This window comes from Artibeus jamaicensis, unplaced genomic scaffold, assembly GCF_021234435.1.
Source record: "Artibeus jamaicensis isolate MK-2021 breed Jamaican fruit bat unplaced genomic scaffold, CSHL_Jam_final contig_519, whole genome shotgun sequence".
In the NCBI taxonomy this organism is placed as follows: Eukaryota; Metazoa; Chordata; class Mammalia; order Chiroptera; family Phyllostomidae; genus Artibeus; species Artibeus jamaicensis.
This window is the reverse complement of record NW_026521871.1, coordinates 7,988,923-8,007,029: the sequence shown is the minus strand read 5'-3', so window position 1 is coordinate 8,007,029 and position 18,107 is coordinate 7,988,923. Positions and strand designations below refer to the sequence as shown.

At 45.8% G+C, this 18,107-nt stretch overlaps 1 protein-coding gene and 1 pseudogene across 5 annotated transcripts in view; both read left to right on the top strand.

The window, feature by feature from the left end:
• The window catches only part of FLNB (filamin B), a 137,518-nt gene that overhangs the window by 21,951 nt on the left and 97,460 nt on the right, over positions 1-18,107 (top strand). The window lies entirely within an intron of this gene.
• On the top strand, positions 15,164-17,553 carry LOC119043359 (RNA-binding protein 8A-like; annotated as a pseudogene).

Here is an 18,107-nt window from a genome sequence, read left to right as displayed (position 1 = left end):
TTTGTGATCCTTAGTCTTGCAGACTTGTTGGGTTTCCATCTAAAGAGGGTGCAAAATGGCAGTTTCGTGAAAACAACAGGTCCTCCCATCCCCCCTTTTTATGAGAAAGAGTTGGAAGAAAGAATGAATGTGTGAGAAATCGGGGGTTTGATTGCCTTCCAGGATCCGTGTCGAAGGAGAGGAAAATGTTGCTCAGCCACAGTGACTTTCCCCAATTAAAAACTAAAAAAAGATCGTGGTTATGGGGTTTGGACTTCTGACAAAGCAGCAGCCTTAGTCGTCTTGAGTGTTATTCCAGATTGGAAGATTCTGTTAGGAGGCAAGTGGAAGCTTCGAGAATTCCTTGTCCGACAGTTAGAGTGGCTGCTCATCACAGTCCCCGCTGAGGAGGCCACCCTGTCCCCGATGAGCTGACCACGTGTGAGGTTTGGCCCAGCACAACGTCTCCGCGTGGGGCAACAACACTGCAAAGGTTTTTATTGGGAGTAACTTTCTACAGTGTTGCACTTTCAGATGAGACCATCCTTTTCTCACTGGTGATGTCAGCAGGGCCTCTGTTCCACAGAGCTTAATTGTTGTGGACCCATACAGTTAAGCCTCTTAATTAATTGACTCAAGACTTAGAGAGCAAATGTGCTTTTTAGAATAATGAGTCCGTGGCCTCAAGTGCTCCAGGCTCAGATAGAAATGGATCCTGGAACATGGACTAAGAAGAACATGGAAAAAGCACACCTGGTCCTTGTTCTGACTGTGCTCTTCATCAGCTCTGTCTTCGGGCCTCAGTTTCCTTATTTGTAAACTTTGAGCCAACCCAGAATTAGGGTTGGCAGACAGCTGGCTCTGGTGCTGCCTCTCTTCTCCCCCCGGCAGGCCTGAGGCTCTTCCCCACTGACCATGGTGCTCCATGGGGCCGTGCGGTCCTGGATATGAAACCCAGTTAAGGCCTCCATGAAACTTTGTAATGGTTTGATTTTTTAGCCTGTGAATAGCCTTCAGAATACATGACGTCCAGTGGGCTGCCGGTGTTGGCCTCAACGCTCATTCACATCAGCTGCACCGAACCCCATACTGCTGATGGCACTTCTCTCCTTCACCCCTCTGTGGCTCGGCCTTCATCTTCCCTCTGCTTGACTAGTCATTTCCCCGGAGCTCAGGAACCAATTCAGATGCCTCTTCCCTTGTAGGCCCCGTTCAAATCCCCATATAGAGTTAGCCATTTCCTCTCTGTTGTTCTCGCAGCACTGTCCACACAGGTGATCCATATAGTGGTAGTGCAATGGCCACGAGACTGTTCCTGACCACAGCCTTCCCAGAGCAGCCTCGAAGCCCTTTGGTTTTCTTTTCTTTTTTTAGATGAAAAGACATTTCATTATTATTCTGCTATATAACATAGTAGTGAGTATACTTGATTCCATTTTCTCAAATGGCAAATGAGACCCAGGGTAACATTTCTGTTTGATTACTGCAAACCTCAGTATCATCTGTCTCTTGGAGGATTCAGTTTCTTACCACGTCTGTACTATCCCCTAGCAGTGCTCAATAGTAAAGAACGTTTTGCTACATTGTTCTAGCAACACTTTGGAAACAAAGTGTTCATCTTTTTCTTTTAATCTGTTTTTCAGTACTTGATCCTGTAATAAGGATCAAGTTTCTTCATAGTATGCACAGGATCTGGCTGAGGGGTAGGCTTTGCATGTTCATATAGAATGTCCACAGAAGGAGGGTAGCAAACTATCGCCTGCCATCAGATGTCAAAGCTAGCTCCACTTTGCAGTTACAGTCATCTGGAAGAGAAGAACACGTGGATTTATGACAAACACAATGTAATTGTCATAAATCCACTGTAGGGTTGCCCTACAATGGATTGTCAGTGGATTGTCATAAATCCATTTCACGACAGCAACTACTTCTGTGCAACCCGGCTACCGCCACTGTGGTGACTCAAGATGCTTATCAGCTGGTATGGAAAAAGATGATTTGAAGAGAAAAGGCTTTTTAAAAATTGCTTCTAGGCATACCTACATTTATTTATTTTAAAAGGAAATTCTAGAACTGGATCACCAGTAGAAAACTATCACTTGCCATAAAGAGCAAGTGATTATAAAAATAAAATCAACGAAAACAGCAGTGGTAATAAATTCTTGAGACTATTGTTGGAGACTCTGAGGTTGAGGCCTGCTTAGAATCAAAATGTGGTGCTTTGTGAATCACCTCAGTTCCAGTCCCGCGGTCATCTGCTTTGTCTGTTCTGCCCCTTCCTGGGCACAGCTGCGCTCTCAGCAGGACCTAGCACCTGGGAAAAACTCAGATGTTGTTGACTAATTTGTGCTAATAGCAGCAGCCCATGTAAGTGCCTTTGCTGACTACTGGAAGTTAGAGTTGTATAAGGATTGTCACAACCATGGAGTTGACAAGCAGACATGCGTGGCTTTGGTTGGTAGAACTCATTTCTGTGCTTTGCTGCATTAGGGTTTGATAGATAAAAAAATCATATAGAAAACTGATTCCACCCTTGAGCAAATTCTCATGAAAAATGGTCTCTTGGGTCTTTGTTCTTTGCCATGTAGGGGAGGGCCCATGCTGTAGACACCCCATTTCCTAGGTGGGAAAACTCTTGCCCAGAGGTTAACAATTAACCTGGGGCTAGTCCGACTGGGTTGAAACTAGGTTACCTCCCACATCTTGTTTTCCCAGCTAGTGCACTTCCTACCAGACTTCATTTCTTCTGTAATTCAAGCTGCTGAGTGACAAAAACCACAGTGCCTAGACCGAACAGAACTAGCCTTCTTGGGCTCTGAAAATGGAAACTTATTGAGTGTTCTTTTCCTTGCTAAGGATTCAGAAATACTCTGATTTGCTCTTGGAAGGATGCCAGTAACTGTATTCTACTTTTTGCCTAGAATAGTACCCTGTTTTTGTTTTTTTTGTTTGTTTGTTTTTGTGGGTAGAAAGTCTCAGGTTTTGGCCTCAGCTGTTCAACAGCAATACCTGCTCCCACAAGGAGGTGAAATCTCACATTGTGAGGAACCGTGTAGAAGCAAGCCAGCTCCTTGGGTGCCGGGGTAGGAAAGCCCCCAGTGCTGTGCTGAAGCGTCTGACTTGTTTAGCTCTCCTGCAGGATTAGTGTTTGGTGAATAATAGTACACTTTGACCCAGGGAGCAAAAGCAAATAGGACAGCCACTGAAACTACAGGGGAGAGTGAGTAAAAAGTTACGTTCTACCCTGTGGAGCTGGCTTCTGGCCTGCAACCTGGTGGCAGTTTTACGTCCTACTCATGGAGCCATTGGCCTTCTTGTTAAGGCAGGTGGACAGCCTCCTAGTCTGTGCCTGCCAGACCTGATTGTGTGTGTGGTGGGGTTAGATCTAAGGACGTGGTTCCTTTAAAACATAGTCCCCGTCCATCCCGTTCATATATGAGAACTATGTATATCTTATTTTTTCTCTCTAAATTTTGCCCTAAATCTTTATTTCTTTTTTTAAGATCACAAAATTGACACATACTTGTTCTTTTTTTTTTTAAAGATTTTATTTATTTATTTGTTCATTTATAGAGAGGGTAAAAGAGAGAAAGAGAGGGAGAGAAACATCAATGTGTGGTTGCCTCTCACCTGCCCCCTACTGGGGACCTGGCCTACAACCCAGACATGTACCCTGACCGGGAATCTAACCGGCGACCCTTTGGTTCACAGGTCAGCACATAATCCACTGAGCTGCACCAGCCAGGGCCTTGTTTTATTTCAGTTTGATCATTATAGAAACTTAATTAGAACATTATTTGAGTGCTAACCATACATAGTGATTGGGCTCCTACCATGTACCAGGCAGTTTTTTATGCCTCATCTCAGTTAATCCTCACTGGAAGTCTGAAGAATGTTGTTAATCCCCATTTTACAGATGAGAAAACCATGGTTCCATTTAAGGTCACCCAGTGTGTAAGCCAGTGGCTGAGCCCAGCGCCAGGTCTGGAGGAACTCTGGAGACCAGAGCTCTGTGTGGTAACAGAGGATTTAATTTGATTTAGAATCATTTTACTTATATTACAATGAAGAAAAGCCATAGGATTATTCTCATTTATAAAACAATAAGGCATGTTAGCAGGGATTTCCAAAGATGAGTTGTCAGGTGTGTACATCTCTCTGAGGCAGCAGAGTGTCCCTGGATTGCTGGGTTAGTCTCTGAGCCAGAGGGTAGTAATTGGGCTAGGATGTGGCAGGTCTCGGGGTTGGGGTGGGCTGGGTGGGAGGGTTCATGTCTTTCTGTCTTCTCTTTCTTTCTTTCTTTCTTTCTTTCTTTCTTTCTTTCTTTCTTTCTTCCTTCCTTCCTTCCTCTTCCTCTTCCTCTTCCTCTTCCTCTTCCTCTTCCTCTTCCTCTTTCTCTTTCTCTTTCTCTTTCATTTTATTTATTTTTAGAGAGGCAAAAAGAGGGAGAAAGAGAGGGAGAGAAACATGGATTGGTTGCTTCTCCCAACCCAGGCATGTGCCCTGATTAGGAATTGAACCCATGATTTTTTGGCATGTAGGATAATGTCCAACCCACTGAGCCACACCAGTCAGGGCCTCCTTGCTATTCTTGAACAACCCTCTCCCACAACTCACACCACCTGTGGGACAGGCCCTGAGCTCTAAGCCAACCTCTTCATTCCTTAGGTTCCAAGTAATAGGTAACTTATCCACCCCCATTGCTTTGGTATCTTAGGCCACTTGAAAACAGACATACCTGCCTTAAATATGTGCCTCGAGCTAAACAGCTTTAACTACAGCCTTGGAATCTGCAGACCCTTGATTTAGCAAGTTGAGATTAAAGCAGTTGTGTGATTGTACAGGGTCATCTGGTCTGTGCTTTTCAAACCTACCTCACCGATCCTTGTTGGATTGTCGTTGTGGATTCCCCTAAGAGCTTGCAGCCTGTATTGACTGAGGCTGGCTGGGTGGTCCCAGCTGACAATTTAGCTGTTTAAGCAGCCCCTGTATGGGGCTCACCCAGCTGGGTTGCCCTGAATGTCTTCACGGCTTGCATTTTTAGAGTTCTGAGACTCATTAAAGGGGTTAGATTTTAGCATTCTTGAGATTCTTTCTGTGGCCAGTTTGGCAAAGCATTTCATTTCTTCAGTTTCCCAATTGACCCCATTCTTCCCCTTGCCCTTCAAGGGACTGTCTTAGGTGCAGGCCAATTTTGCATTCTTGGCAAAGCCGCCTGTGTTTGGTTTGTGTGGGTTTTCTGCAACCTGGGTTGAAAAATCTCCTAAAATCCCCAACAATTCTTGATTCATACCAGTCTGGTTTTCCAAATTGTCCTGGAAACCAGCTGTAATGAACTTGGCCTCCTCATTCACAATGGGTAAACCTCAGATTTGCTTTAGCTCCGTTTGATTAGTTTTTGTTGTTGTTTGTGCACCTTTCAGGAGCTTCATTGTCTCTAGATTTATCCCCGTTCATCTCAGGGCACAAAGCAGTTCTCAGATCTTACCCAGTTGGCTGTTTTGTGCTGAGAATGTTTATAGCCATAGCATAGTGCTATGAGGGAATTAATCTCAGGGAGCTGAGGACAGGACCATGTCCTGTTCTTGTCCAAGGTCATCAAACTTCTCTTCAATTCTCCTGATGGGGTTGGGTAGGAACTGGGGTTGGGTGCAATGTTGGGTAATTTTGAGAAAAATATGTCTTAAACTCTAACTATATAGAATAGATAAAACATATTGGTAATTTATCAGGTACCGTTCTTTTAAGTACAGGTCAGAGGAACTTAGTTGAGCTATAAATTAAATGAAAAAATTGTTGTTAGGATGGTTTTATTAAGATTTTTTCTTTAGTGGCAAGTGGTAGAAACCTATTTGAAACTACTTAAAGACAAAAGAAGGGGACTGCTTGCCCAGTAGCTGAGGAGTCCCATAGTAGGGCTACCCTCAAGTGTGGTTGGGTCCCAAGGCTCAAATGGGTCATCAGAGTTTGATCTTTCTCTTCATCTCTACTGTGTCCCCTTGGGCTTTACATGGTGGCAGGAAGGCTGCTGCCTCTATGGCCCTGTAGGCCGCCCTGAGCAAGCCCAGCGGGAAGAGAAAGATCGAGTGAAAGTGACAAGCACAAAACTCTTTCCAGCCGTTCCCATACAAAGTTCAGGATTCCCTGATTATGCCCCTTCGAATCATGTACCTAGCTCTCAGCCAACCACTGCTTAGGGTGGCCTGTCTCAAGCACCCCTCCCCCACTGTACTAGGTGGCCATCGGAAACAATTATCCGTATAAAGAACCTAACCAGCGATCCTTATCGTGGGTTCTCAGACCTAGGGCAATCCTACAGGGGCCTCAGGAAGACGGGACCAGGAAGCAGAAAGCCAAGTGTATGGCCTCTGGTTTCCCTGGTGTGTGTATCTTGTTCCCCTCTCTCTGTACACAGATTGGCTGCTCTAGTACCGCACACAGCGTGGCTGCCGCATGGCTCCTGGCCGTTTACAGTTTACTCAATCCAGCCATATGCTAGGACCTCAAAGGAGAAAGTGATTCATCTCCCTTTGGAGGTTCCACCCCAATCCATTCAGCTGTGGAGGCTGGGCCTGGGCCCTTACAGACATATCTGGGGGTGGAGCTTATTCTTGGGGAGGTGATGTAGGCTGGTGGTCCAGAAGGGACAAACGGGCGTTTCTCCTTATCTTACTTATTGTCAACAGCTTGGACGTAGCTGTTGATATAAATAGTACCTAGGGCCTCTCTCCCAAGCTAGGAAAATGTTGCGTAAAGTTCCCAACATTAAAAGTGCCCAGCTACGTGGATTCCTGCTTCCTGGAAGTCAGGCCCAGGATTAGCACTTTGGGACCGTCTGAGCACTCCTCTCTGCTTCTTCCTATAGAGTAGATGGCACTGTCCTAGAGCTATGAATGGGAATTTCCTTCTTTCAGGCCCAAGTCTGCATGGCTTCTGCTGGAAAAACCAAGTCAAAGAGTGCACTTAGGCCAAGGATTTCCCCAAACACTAATCAGCACTGATTACTTCCAGCATGTTGCCTTTGGCTTTGCAGAGAGTTTTGTCCACTGTGGCTGCAATGTCTGGCTTCTGCTGCCCAAAAGATGACAAATAAGTTTGTAGAGATGAGGCTGGGTGAGAGGGATGTGTCCTTTTGCCATCCTGAGCTTTACTAGGTGTGGAAAACCCTAATTAATTACCAGGCCTGTGGGTCATTGGCTGGCCTCTCCTCTGGCATTCTCACTGGGGTTGGAGTGGGGGCTCATGATTCTGCTTGCTCAAAGGGAATCCTGAAAGTGTGTTGGAGATAATGTCTCTTAAAATCCTTGCTCAGTGTTGAAAATGACCTTCCTTCCCCACCTTTATGTCTTTTGAATTGAATCAGAATGCTAAGGATGAGGACAGGTGCCATGTTATCAAAGCCCAAGACCACTAAAGGATCATAAAATTTTGTAAACTTGAAACTGGACCTTCGGTGAACCAAATGAAGTTTTATCATGAAGTTAAGGGAAGTTCGATAACTTTGCTGTTTTAAAACAGTGGTAAAAGACTCGTAGTTGGTCCTCAGAGAATGTCGTGGAGAAATTGGAAATACTTCCTGGTCCAGCCCTGAGTTTACAGGCTGGAAGATAAAATCTGAGGGAGGGGCAGGACGTGCTCAGGGTCACACAGGGAGCGGTGGAGGCTGGGCCGGAACCCAGGCCTCTGGCTTCGGGTCTGGGGATTTGGCTTGTTGTAATCCTGCCTGCAACTGCCTTCTGCTAGGAAGAATAAGGCAGACCTCATAGCCTAGAGGAATATATAGAATTTTTTTTAAAACACAAAAAATAATACAAGCCCAGCTTTACTGAGATATAATTCACACGCTGTAAAATTCACATCTTTAAGTTGTTCACTTTTTAGTATGTTCACAGAGTGTACAGATATCACTGCGATGTCATTTTAGAACATTTTTATCCCCCCAGAGAAACCCTGGTGCCCGGTTAGCAGTCACACCCCCCACCCCCACCCCCACCCCTGGCAACCAGCAACATGTTCCTGTCTCTGTGGATTTGCTGCTTCTGGACATTCATGTGGTAGAATTAGGCAACATGTGGTCTGTTGCGACTGACTTTTTTCACTTAGCAGAATGTTTTCAAGGTTCATCCACGTCGTATACATACTTCATTCCTTTTTATGGCCAAATAAGGGAATGTATAGGGCATGACTTTGAAAACAGAGCTGGGAAGTTTTCAGATTTTTCCTTCGCCTGGTAGGCGTTTTCCTGGAAAGCCAGTCTCTACATGTGGAGATAAAATGGGGGATTTTCTCAGCCTCCCTGAACCTGAGTAGCTGCTACTTTTCTTAAATGTTTTCACACCTGGGAGAAAAGTTGGTTTCTTGGAAGAAAGTGTGTTCTTTCTTGTATTGCCAAGAAAATTAATACATGTTAATTAACACAAACACTCAAGAACCAGAGTTGTAATGAAAATTTTTATTATATTTATTTTCTTATGTTTGACTTATGTATCATTTTTTTAATCCTCACTTGAGAATATGTTTATCGATTTTAGAGAGAGAGAAGAGCGGGGAGGGAGAAAAAGACAGGAGGAGGGAGGGAGAGAAACAGAGAAACATTGATGAGAGAGAAACATGGATTGGTTGCCTCCTGTAATGCCCTGACTAGGGATCAAATCCACAGCCTGGGTATGTTCCTTAACTGGGGACTGAACCCACAGCCTTTTGGTTACAGGATGACGCTCCAACCAACTGAGCCCCCCCCCCCCCCCCGCCAGGGCCCAATGCTTGACTTATTTAAAGTGTAATTTTAGCAATAATGTATTTTTCCCCCCCTGAAATTCACTGGAAACTTTTAACCCTACAGATAGCATGAAGGAATAGTGTAGACACTCCAAAATAACCTCCCTGTACAGTCTCCATTTCTTAATGGTTTTGGTGAAGTGCACGTTCGTGGGCCTGAGAATGTGCTTCTGCCGGAACTGCAGAGAATGCCGGTGCTCGCTGCCTGCGCACGACACGTGGAGTCGCGGGGCGTGGAGTGTTCCCTGCGCTGTAATGGATTTGCCTCTTTGCTTGTGATTAAACTCGAGTTAAACATTTTTGGCAAGTTCACTTCCAAAGGTCAGGAGTGCTTCCAACTGCATCACACACTCCAAGAGGGAAGGCACATCCGACAATTTGTCCAGCTGTCAGGGATGCGAAGTGCTATCTCTTGGTTCAGGTGGTGTTTGCCATTTGCACACACTCACACTAAAACATTACTTGCTGGTTATCTGAAATTCAAATTTAACTTTTTAGTGTAAGTATGTTCCAAATACGGCAGACAGTTCTCTCATGTTACAAGTCACTGAGTGAGACATATTTACACTAAATACTTACTGTTTATCTAAATTCATATTTAATTGGGTGGTCTGTATTTTATTTGCAAAATCTGGCGGCTCTCAGTCCCGCTGCCTGCTCAGCGGGGCCCGGGTGTTCATGTTTGCTGGGAGCGGCGTTAGCGGAAGCTCTGTCTGTGAGTGTCCTGGGAGAGCTGCCGTGGCATCTCAGCACGCTGCAGCTTTGGGTGCTGGGGAATGGTCAGATTAGGAATTAGCTAAACACGACCTCACCCCTGTGGAATGTGCTCTTGCTAGGTATTAGTGAAAAGTTAAACCTCTCTGGAGCCATTGTCAGAAGCCTGTCAGTGATGTCATTAGCTGGAAAAGCCAGCTTCCAGGCCTCAGGAAAAAGCTAGAAAGCCAGGGCTCCAGTTTTGGTAATAAATGGAAATGGAGTTTCACAGGTGGGGTGTGGAGGAATTTATTACAACAGGAAGCCTGACGGAGCCTCCCGCCTGCATGCAACCCGCAGCCAGGTCTCCGCGTTCTGACGAACAATCAGAAGCTTCTGGTGCAGCATGTGATCACACTGTTGGCCCAGTGCCTTGGAAAAATTGGCTCGTTCTCCATGGACACTTCAGGAGCTGCAAAGGGGGTGTCAGGACTGTTTTGCAGCTCTGAGTGGGGCCCTTAAATTGGGGAGGAAGGGGGGCTGATGTGGAAATTGTTCATTAGGCTGTTCAGAGTAGTTCTAGAAATGCATATTTGGTACCTGCTGGGCCCCCACCATCCGCCTGGCCTGGCCCTGTGCTGTGGGAGGCCCCTTGTGCAGAGGGAGGGAAAGTCCTCTGGATTTGGACACTGACTAAACCCTCTCTGCCTTGTGAGTTGGAAGAAATAGACGGAGCTTTACAATTTTTTAAATTTTATTTTTAAAGGGTAATTTGTTGTGCATGAGTGGGCTGTCACAGACTAGAAGGGGTCCTGACTTTACTCAAGTGTTGAGTGTGGTAACTGTAGCCATTTCACTTTATCTGAAATCTCCCATAAAACATTGTGGAAAAACGTGGGTCCAGGGCTGGGGTTTCTGGTCCTGGGCTGGGTTTTGTACTCAGGTTTCTCTGGCCTGATGGAGGTCCCATTTAAGCAGTTACCCAAGTTACTTTGGCCTGGCTGAAGTGCTAATGGCCTGCACACTTTACCAGGTGTAAAAACTCCCTGGTGAGCAGGTGAGGGGCTCAGAGCTTGGCTACAGAAGGCCTGACCTCCAGCTCACTTGGCTTTCTTGTCTAATTAGAATTTGGAAGCATTGACCCAGAGCCTTCAGGTTGGCTCACGTAATGGGGAGGCTAAAACAGATTCTCCTTAGCCCATTTTTCTTCCACATCATCCCCCTGGGGCCCCACCACTCACCTGTACATGGGCCCTGGGCAAATAGCTTGGCCTCTTGAAGCCTCTGTTTTGGCATCTGTAAAATGGGATAATATTTGGGCCTGTTGCTCACGAAATACTGCATTCAGGGTGTTTGGATATATGAGTTGTTACTCTGTGAGTGGCTGATATCAGCTGGGCACTTGGAGGAAGTCTTCCAGAGAGTTGGGCCTAATCACATGTCTGCTTTAAATATATATAATCTTCACCTGAGGACATGCTTCCAGGGGAAGGGAGAGAGAGAGAGGGAGAAAAACATCGATGTGAGAGAAACTTGGATTGGTTGCTTCTCACACATGCCCCAACCAGTACGAAATCTGCAACCCAGGCCCATTGCAGATTATTGAACCCAGGACCTTTCAGTTTACGGGACGACACTCTAGCCAGCTGAGCCGCACTGGCCAGGGCTCACCTTTGCTTTCGAGTATGCCTGACCGTTCCTCTGTCTGACCCCTCTGTGCAATGGGCCCGCTGTGGGCAAGGCTTCTCCAATGAATGACTTTTCTCTCTCGTCTACAGCAGCTTCTAACCCTCTGTGTAAGATTTTATTATAAATGGGTGTTCTTTAAAAAAAGAAAAACTGAAGCACAGTTCTCGGGAGGACCCTTCTGGCCCTCTGCTCACCACTGCAGCGTATTTATTCCAGGGGAATAGCAGCAGCATCTTTTTCTTAGAATGTGGTTTCATTCTTTTGAGAAAAGTGGCCTATTGCATCTGTGTCTGTGAGAGAGGAGGCTTGACCGAATAGCCTTGGGCGCGGTGAGTTCCCGGTACACTTGCTTTTCTCTTCCCTCGTTTACCTCTCTTGGGGTTTTTGCCTGAGGCCCATTTGCAGTTGAAGAGAGGGTTGTCCTCTTGGGTGAGGATTTTGGTGTGATCACATTCATGTGAGGTCGGGTTTCCAACAATGGTTCCGAACCCTGGCTGCATGGGAAGCTTTAAAAATTGCTGACCCCGTGGCCTGACCCCCAGGGAACACTCATTTTTGTTTTCTTTTGGGAAGAGGCAGTGCTGCTTCTTTTTCTTCTTTTTTTTTTAAGTTAAAAAAAAACCACCTTTCCAGGTGGTTCCAGCATGTAGCCAGGGTTGAGACTCGAGTGATTTCTGTGAGCCACAGAAGAAGTGTTGAGGCTTGAGAAAAATGCTGGACAAGCGAAGCCTGAGGCAGGTCCAAGGTGGTCGGCATTAACAGCAGACCAACCCTGACCTGTATGGATGGGGTCATGGGGAGAGACTCACATTATTTTACCAACACTTCGAGTATAATCAGAATTGATTGCAGTAGGGTATTTTATAGTTAGGAAAAATGGATGATGACTAGGAAAAAACACTTCCTATATGAGGGTTAACCCCTGAAAAGCCAGAATTATCTTCTGGAGGGTGGGGCCCTTGTAGTACAGGCCTCTCCACTAGGGGAGTGTTCTAGGAACCCATCTGTATCAGTGTGCCAGCTGGCGTTGTTGTGAGAGGCTGCGTTCAGCTTCAGTGATTGTTTTTCAAAACTCAGCACATTTGCCCATTTCATGATGGGTGATTTATGAGTGCAACTGGCCACACTGCCCTGAGCGTTCAGCAGTTTGTGACCCAAAACGGCAGGATCACTCTGCTCCACCCCCCCAATTCACCCCATGTAGCCCCGAGTGACTCTTTTTGTTTCCCCAAATTAAAAAAGCCCTCAAAGGGAAATGTTTTACCGATGTGGAAGAGGTGAAATGAGATGACAGAAGCACTAAAAGGCATCAAAATCAACAAGTTCAAAAACTGTTTTGAGCAGTGAGAAAAAAGTCTTGATGGGTGTGTTGCATCAAATGGAGAGTGCTTTGAAGGTGATTGAAGTTTCAATATGTAAGCATAAATACACAATTTTTAATAAATATATTCAGGTATTTTGTGGTCCCCCCTTGTATATATCAGCAGCAACTTATGACATGACTGGGATTCCTTCAGTTAAGAACTTCCAGCAGGGCGGCCACGGTTCAAAGCCATCCTTTAAACCGAATTAGGTTTAAAATGGCCCCAGCCCACTCTTGAGCTCCCTCCTCTGCCGTGTGTCTCCCTCCCGCCCTCCCTCTGAGGGCCGGTTTGATTGCTAACAATGGCTCAGTCACTGGGCACCCAGCCTGGTGAGTAGGACAGCTGAGTAAAAGGGGTTGTAACAGTGCCTCGGTCAGAAAACTGGGATAACAAATGGCCAGATTTTCTTATCTGTTCAGAGAATTCCCAGTAGCCAGAGAAACTGCAGTTTAGTGACTGTTTTGTGTGCAGCAGCCTTGACATTTACGGGGGTGGCGCTTTGTCATCTGAGCAGGCAGAGCAGCAGCCCATAGCTTCCTGGCTCTGGGGCTGGTGGATGCCTTCCGTGTGCACTGACCAAGTGACTTCAAGTGCTAGTGCTGTCAGAAAACAGGGAGCACAGCTGTTGTGTCAAGGTCATGCCCACTGGTCCTGAACGAGACTATAGGAAAGGCTGGTGCTGGAATCCCATGGCCACCATGGTGTTTCTGCACTTCCGCCCCGGCCAAGTCTAGTGGATATGCCCCCTCTACCCCCTGTGTTCACGGGGCATTCGTAGCCACCAGGAAGCTGCCATTTATATCTCTTGGCACTGTGCTGAGTGCTCGCCATTCCTGCCAGGTGTAGGCATTTTCAGCTGATTTTACAAATGAGGATTTTACCAATGCTTCGGGCAGGTGAGCTCTTATGCTGGTGGGATGGGATGTTAACCCAAATGGCTGAATCTCCCTTTGTGCTGTAGATCTGAAATCCATCTGGACTTTAGACTTTCTACTGTAATCTAGTCTCTAGCCATTAAAAAAAAGTTTTAGATAGCTTGTATTAGGTACTCAGCTATAATTAGTGTTCATTTTACACATTTAGCGCATTCTCGTTAATTTTAAAAACCCTGTGGTAGGGGTGTAGCCTTATCTTTAAAAGTCTTAGAGTGAAGGAAAGCCGACAGAACGCGTACACTAGCTGCCGTGGCACGTTTTATAGGATGAGGGTCATGATACCGCCGCCCAGAGAGGCATGAATTCCGAGCAGCACATTTCACTGGGGTGTCAGGGAAGGCGGTAGCAAAGGTGGGGTGGGTGAACAGTGCTGTATAAAGGGATGGATTCAGGAGACACAGGATGTTCTGGGCCGCAGAACTGCCAGGGCAGAAAAGGGCCCAGAGTGGGAAGTGCAGGAATGCGACAGTGCCCGGGACCACCCACTGACTGGCCCTTGGTGAGGTTGGGATCATCCACTGTGCTGTTGACTGTTGACGGGTGTGGAGAGCTTCAAAGGGGGGTGTCAAAGAGCTTCAATTTGACTGTGCTGTCCACTAGCCACATGTGGTTAGGTAAGTTTAAATTAATTAAAATTAAATAAAGTTTATAATTCAGCACCCCAGTCACACTGGCCACATTTGGAGCACTCAGTCACCATGTTGCTTGTGGCCACTGTTCTGGACAGCGTGCATACAAACAGTGCAGTCACCACGGAAAGGCCTGTTGAACGGTGGTGCTGTTAGACAGTGATGATGCTGTGCAGACTACGGCCTACGGGCCCTGTCCGGCTTTGTTTTCTCGTAAGTAAAGCTTTATTGGCACACAGGCCACACCCATTCATTTGCATAGTATCTCTGGCCACTTTCTCAGTATGATGGTATATTTGAACCGCTGCTACAAAGGCTGTATGGCCCACAAAGGCCGAAATATTTACTCTCTGGCCCTTTACAGAAAAACTTTGCCAACCCCTTCTCTATAGACCAAAGGGAACAATAGAAGGTGTGCAAGCTAGAAGTAATAGCAACGATCACATTTGGGACCTGAGAGGATAACTTGGAGGTGATAGGTGAGCCCAGTGGGCGGGGGGTGGTCATCCATTTGCAGTGACCTCCCAGGATCCCACGAAAGGTGACTGAGGCTTGACCCATCAGGGACAGTCCCACTAATCCGTGGTCCATGTAACAAAACCAGCCCATCACTGAAGTCTTTACACTCCTTGATTCTAAAAATTATGAATTGGAGCCAGAGTTCTTCACTTAGTGTGTTTTGGACCCCTTGGCTCTCTGAACACTGCATGCTTTTCTTGTGAAACAGATTTGCCCTCTTCACATAACTTCACACTTCAGCTGCCCACATCAGGATGAGTCTCCCTCTTTCTATCATCTTAAACAGAGGTCCAAATAATATGTGGGCTGTTGTATTGAAATACAATTTTCAGGAATACATTTTTGAGATATAGTAGTAAATGCACATTGGTATTAATTTAAATGTTTAGTGATAAGATCCAGTAGCAAGTCTAATACTGTCATAATTTTGATATAGTGATGTGTGGCCAACACTATAATGTGGTCGGAAAATAATCTGATTTCTTTGGTGACAAAAATCTCAAATAATACACCTGTGTTTTATGGTCTACCTTCATAATGGAAAGATATGCTACATTTTAGTTAGGGGTTACTAGAAACAAAGATTTAACATTTTTCACAACCAAGGCAAGGTGGCAGATGTGCTAGATTTCACCATGGATGGGAATGGAGACCAGAGCATCCACAAACTGAAGGACAAGTGAAGACATGGAAGGGCCACGGCTTTGGCTCCGGTGGGTCTTACGGGCAGATCTGTGAGGATTGTGGCAGTGTGGAGCAGCATGGAGGTGAACCTGGACCACAACGCCGTTGATGTTAGATTATCTTTCTCATTGCAGTCCATGAGGAAGCCACCCAAGGAGTCATTCATGACAAATTTGCAGAGTATGGGTGAATAAAAAACATTCCCCTCACCCTGGATAGGCATACAGTACCTGAAGGGGTACACTCTAGCTGAGTATGAAACGTACAAGGAGGCCCAGGCTGCTATGGAGGGACTCAGTCAATGGCCAGGATTCCGTGGGACAGCCGATCAGCATGGACGGATGTTTTGTTCAGGATGCACCCAAAGATGAGAGAGAGAGGGATGGCTAAAGACACAGCAGAGCACAGGCCCGAGGCATCGCTGATGGGTCCTCTGCTGTCCAGGTCTTCGCTCCTGAGATCCCACGGACTGTGCAGCCGTGGAGGAGTAGTGCTGGGGCGGAGCTGACAGCTCACATTCAATCTCTTACCCTATCGCTGAGTGGTTTGCTTGTTTGTCTATTTTTTTTTTTAGTTATGAGTAAATGTCCCATTTTTATTTTCTTAAAAAAAAGCTTTTAACTTTTTTTCTTATTCAAGTTCATAGATGCCCCCCACTCCACACACACATATACCTTCCTTTGCCAGAGCCCCTGACTAGACCATCAGTCATAGGAAAATGTGCAGCAATTGAAGATGGTGGCTTGTGTTGCTAAATGTCCTGGACATTTAGCTTCATAGTTGATCTTGTGGAAAGTTCCACTCTATCTACTTTGTCAGGCATTCTTTACAGTTATAGAGCATGATGCCAAAGGGGAAAGGAAGAGGTTGAATCTTGGAAGATGGCTAAAGAAGAGCCAGAGAGTGAAAGGCGGAGGAGAGGAGGGCGTTCTAAGTAGAGGGAGCAGCTTGTGCAGAGACCCGGAGGCTCATACACTTGGATTTTCTACCAGGAGCAGAAGCACAGCGGCAGGGAGGGAAGGGGGGGCAGGGTGGGGAGACGGGCAGAGATCAGCTGTGAGGGGCATCGTGACCCTGCTGAGTCTGGACTGTGTCCAGAATGCTGGGGCGTTTCAGGACCTTAGGTCCTGAACCTTTCATATCAAATACAATAAAACACACCCATCTCTTACACTTACAAAAAAAAAAAAAAAGGTGTGTGTTTGTATGTGTTGCTATAAAATAATTTGAAAGGTTTTTTTAAAAAAAATAGTTTTGCTTTTATTTGTATTTGTGCTTGGTCTTATTATTTGGTCATGATTATTTTGTAAGTGATTGATTTGCCGGCAGGCATAATGCACACTTGGGAATTCTTGATGTGAAAAAAACTAACCTGTGACTCATTTTCAAAGTAATATAGTTTTTGGGAATACTAAACTTAGTGATTAGTGGAAAAGATAAAATTTTAAATTCAAACATTTAATAAAGCATCTATTAACTTCAGTTTCTGTTTTCTTATGTCTTGGGACCGGTCCTCTCATCTGCCCTCAGGCACTTGTTTTAATGCTACTTCAAAGGACACTAATATTCTCCAGAAGATACTTTGGATAATTCGACCTTAAATCACCCTTCTCCTAAATACTTCCCTAGGCTGGGGGATTACATTTTTAGAAGAAAGCAGGCGTGGGGGTGAGAGAGACAAGCCAAAGGCACAAAATGAGGATGGCAGAAGGAAATTACGGAGGCTTTGTCTAATCTACAGCTGTTTCAGTGGCAGTGATTAAGAGACTGTAACCTGGCTACATCTGCCCTCTCAAAACGGGCCCCAACCAGCTTTCAGATTGTTTTCTGCCCTGAGGAGGAGCCTTGCCTGGGGGTGTGGGGTGGCCCTGCTGTGTCCTGAGGGAAGACTTGGGAGGAGTTTTGACGTGTGGGCTCAGATGGTGTGCACAGTAAAGAGGGCCCGACATTCATAGGTATCCGAGTGTATTTTGCGGGGAGAGTGTGGTCAAGGACCAGTCCAATTGGGTTTGATAGTTGAGCGGTGGGTGCTTATTTGGTGAGTTTATTGATTAGTGGTCGTCTGGTGAGGTTGGCGGGTTCACTGTTGATGGTTGGTTATTGATGGTGGGTGGTTGAGTAATAGATGGCAGTCACTCTCCTCACCCCCCTTTTTTCAACTGTGTGACAGGCATCATCACAGTAGGTACTAGGATTACAATGATGCTGAAGACAGAGCCTGGCCCGAGCCCTAGGACACCCACAGGGCAGGTGACCAAATCTCAGATTTGGATCCAGGACTGACTACACGGCAGTTTAGAGAGTGGGTTTCCTCAGTGCTCAGACTGTGCGGTCCATTGCTGTTATTGCTGTGTCTCTGAGTATTCTGTCCTTAAGGAGCACTAGGAATGCTGATTGGATGTGTTTGTGTTATCATCAAAATCATTTTTATTAACTTTTACTAGGTTCTCCCTCAACCTCTCATAGGAAGTTAAGAGTTCAGTGTCAGCTGGGTGAAGGTTCTGGCAGTTTCCCCTGTTCACATCATTTGATGTTCCAGTTACCCACATCTGGACGATTTCCCCTTTAATTGGTCCAAATTACTGTTTCCATCTCTGACTCTTCCCACTTGGCAGTAGTACTCTTGGAATAAAGATTTTGTCATTGGAAGCTCGAAAGCAAACCCAGGAAGGAGGAGACTGATTTTGATCTGGATTCCTCTAAATCATTGCTTGTGTTTTAAGAATTATAGTTTGCACTGGAACAATAAGAGGTTTCTTAGTGTGGTCTTTAAGTGAGTTGGTTGTCACCAGAATTTCACAAACACGTGGTTAAGGGGTGTGCTTCCCTTAGCACCC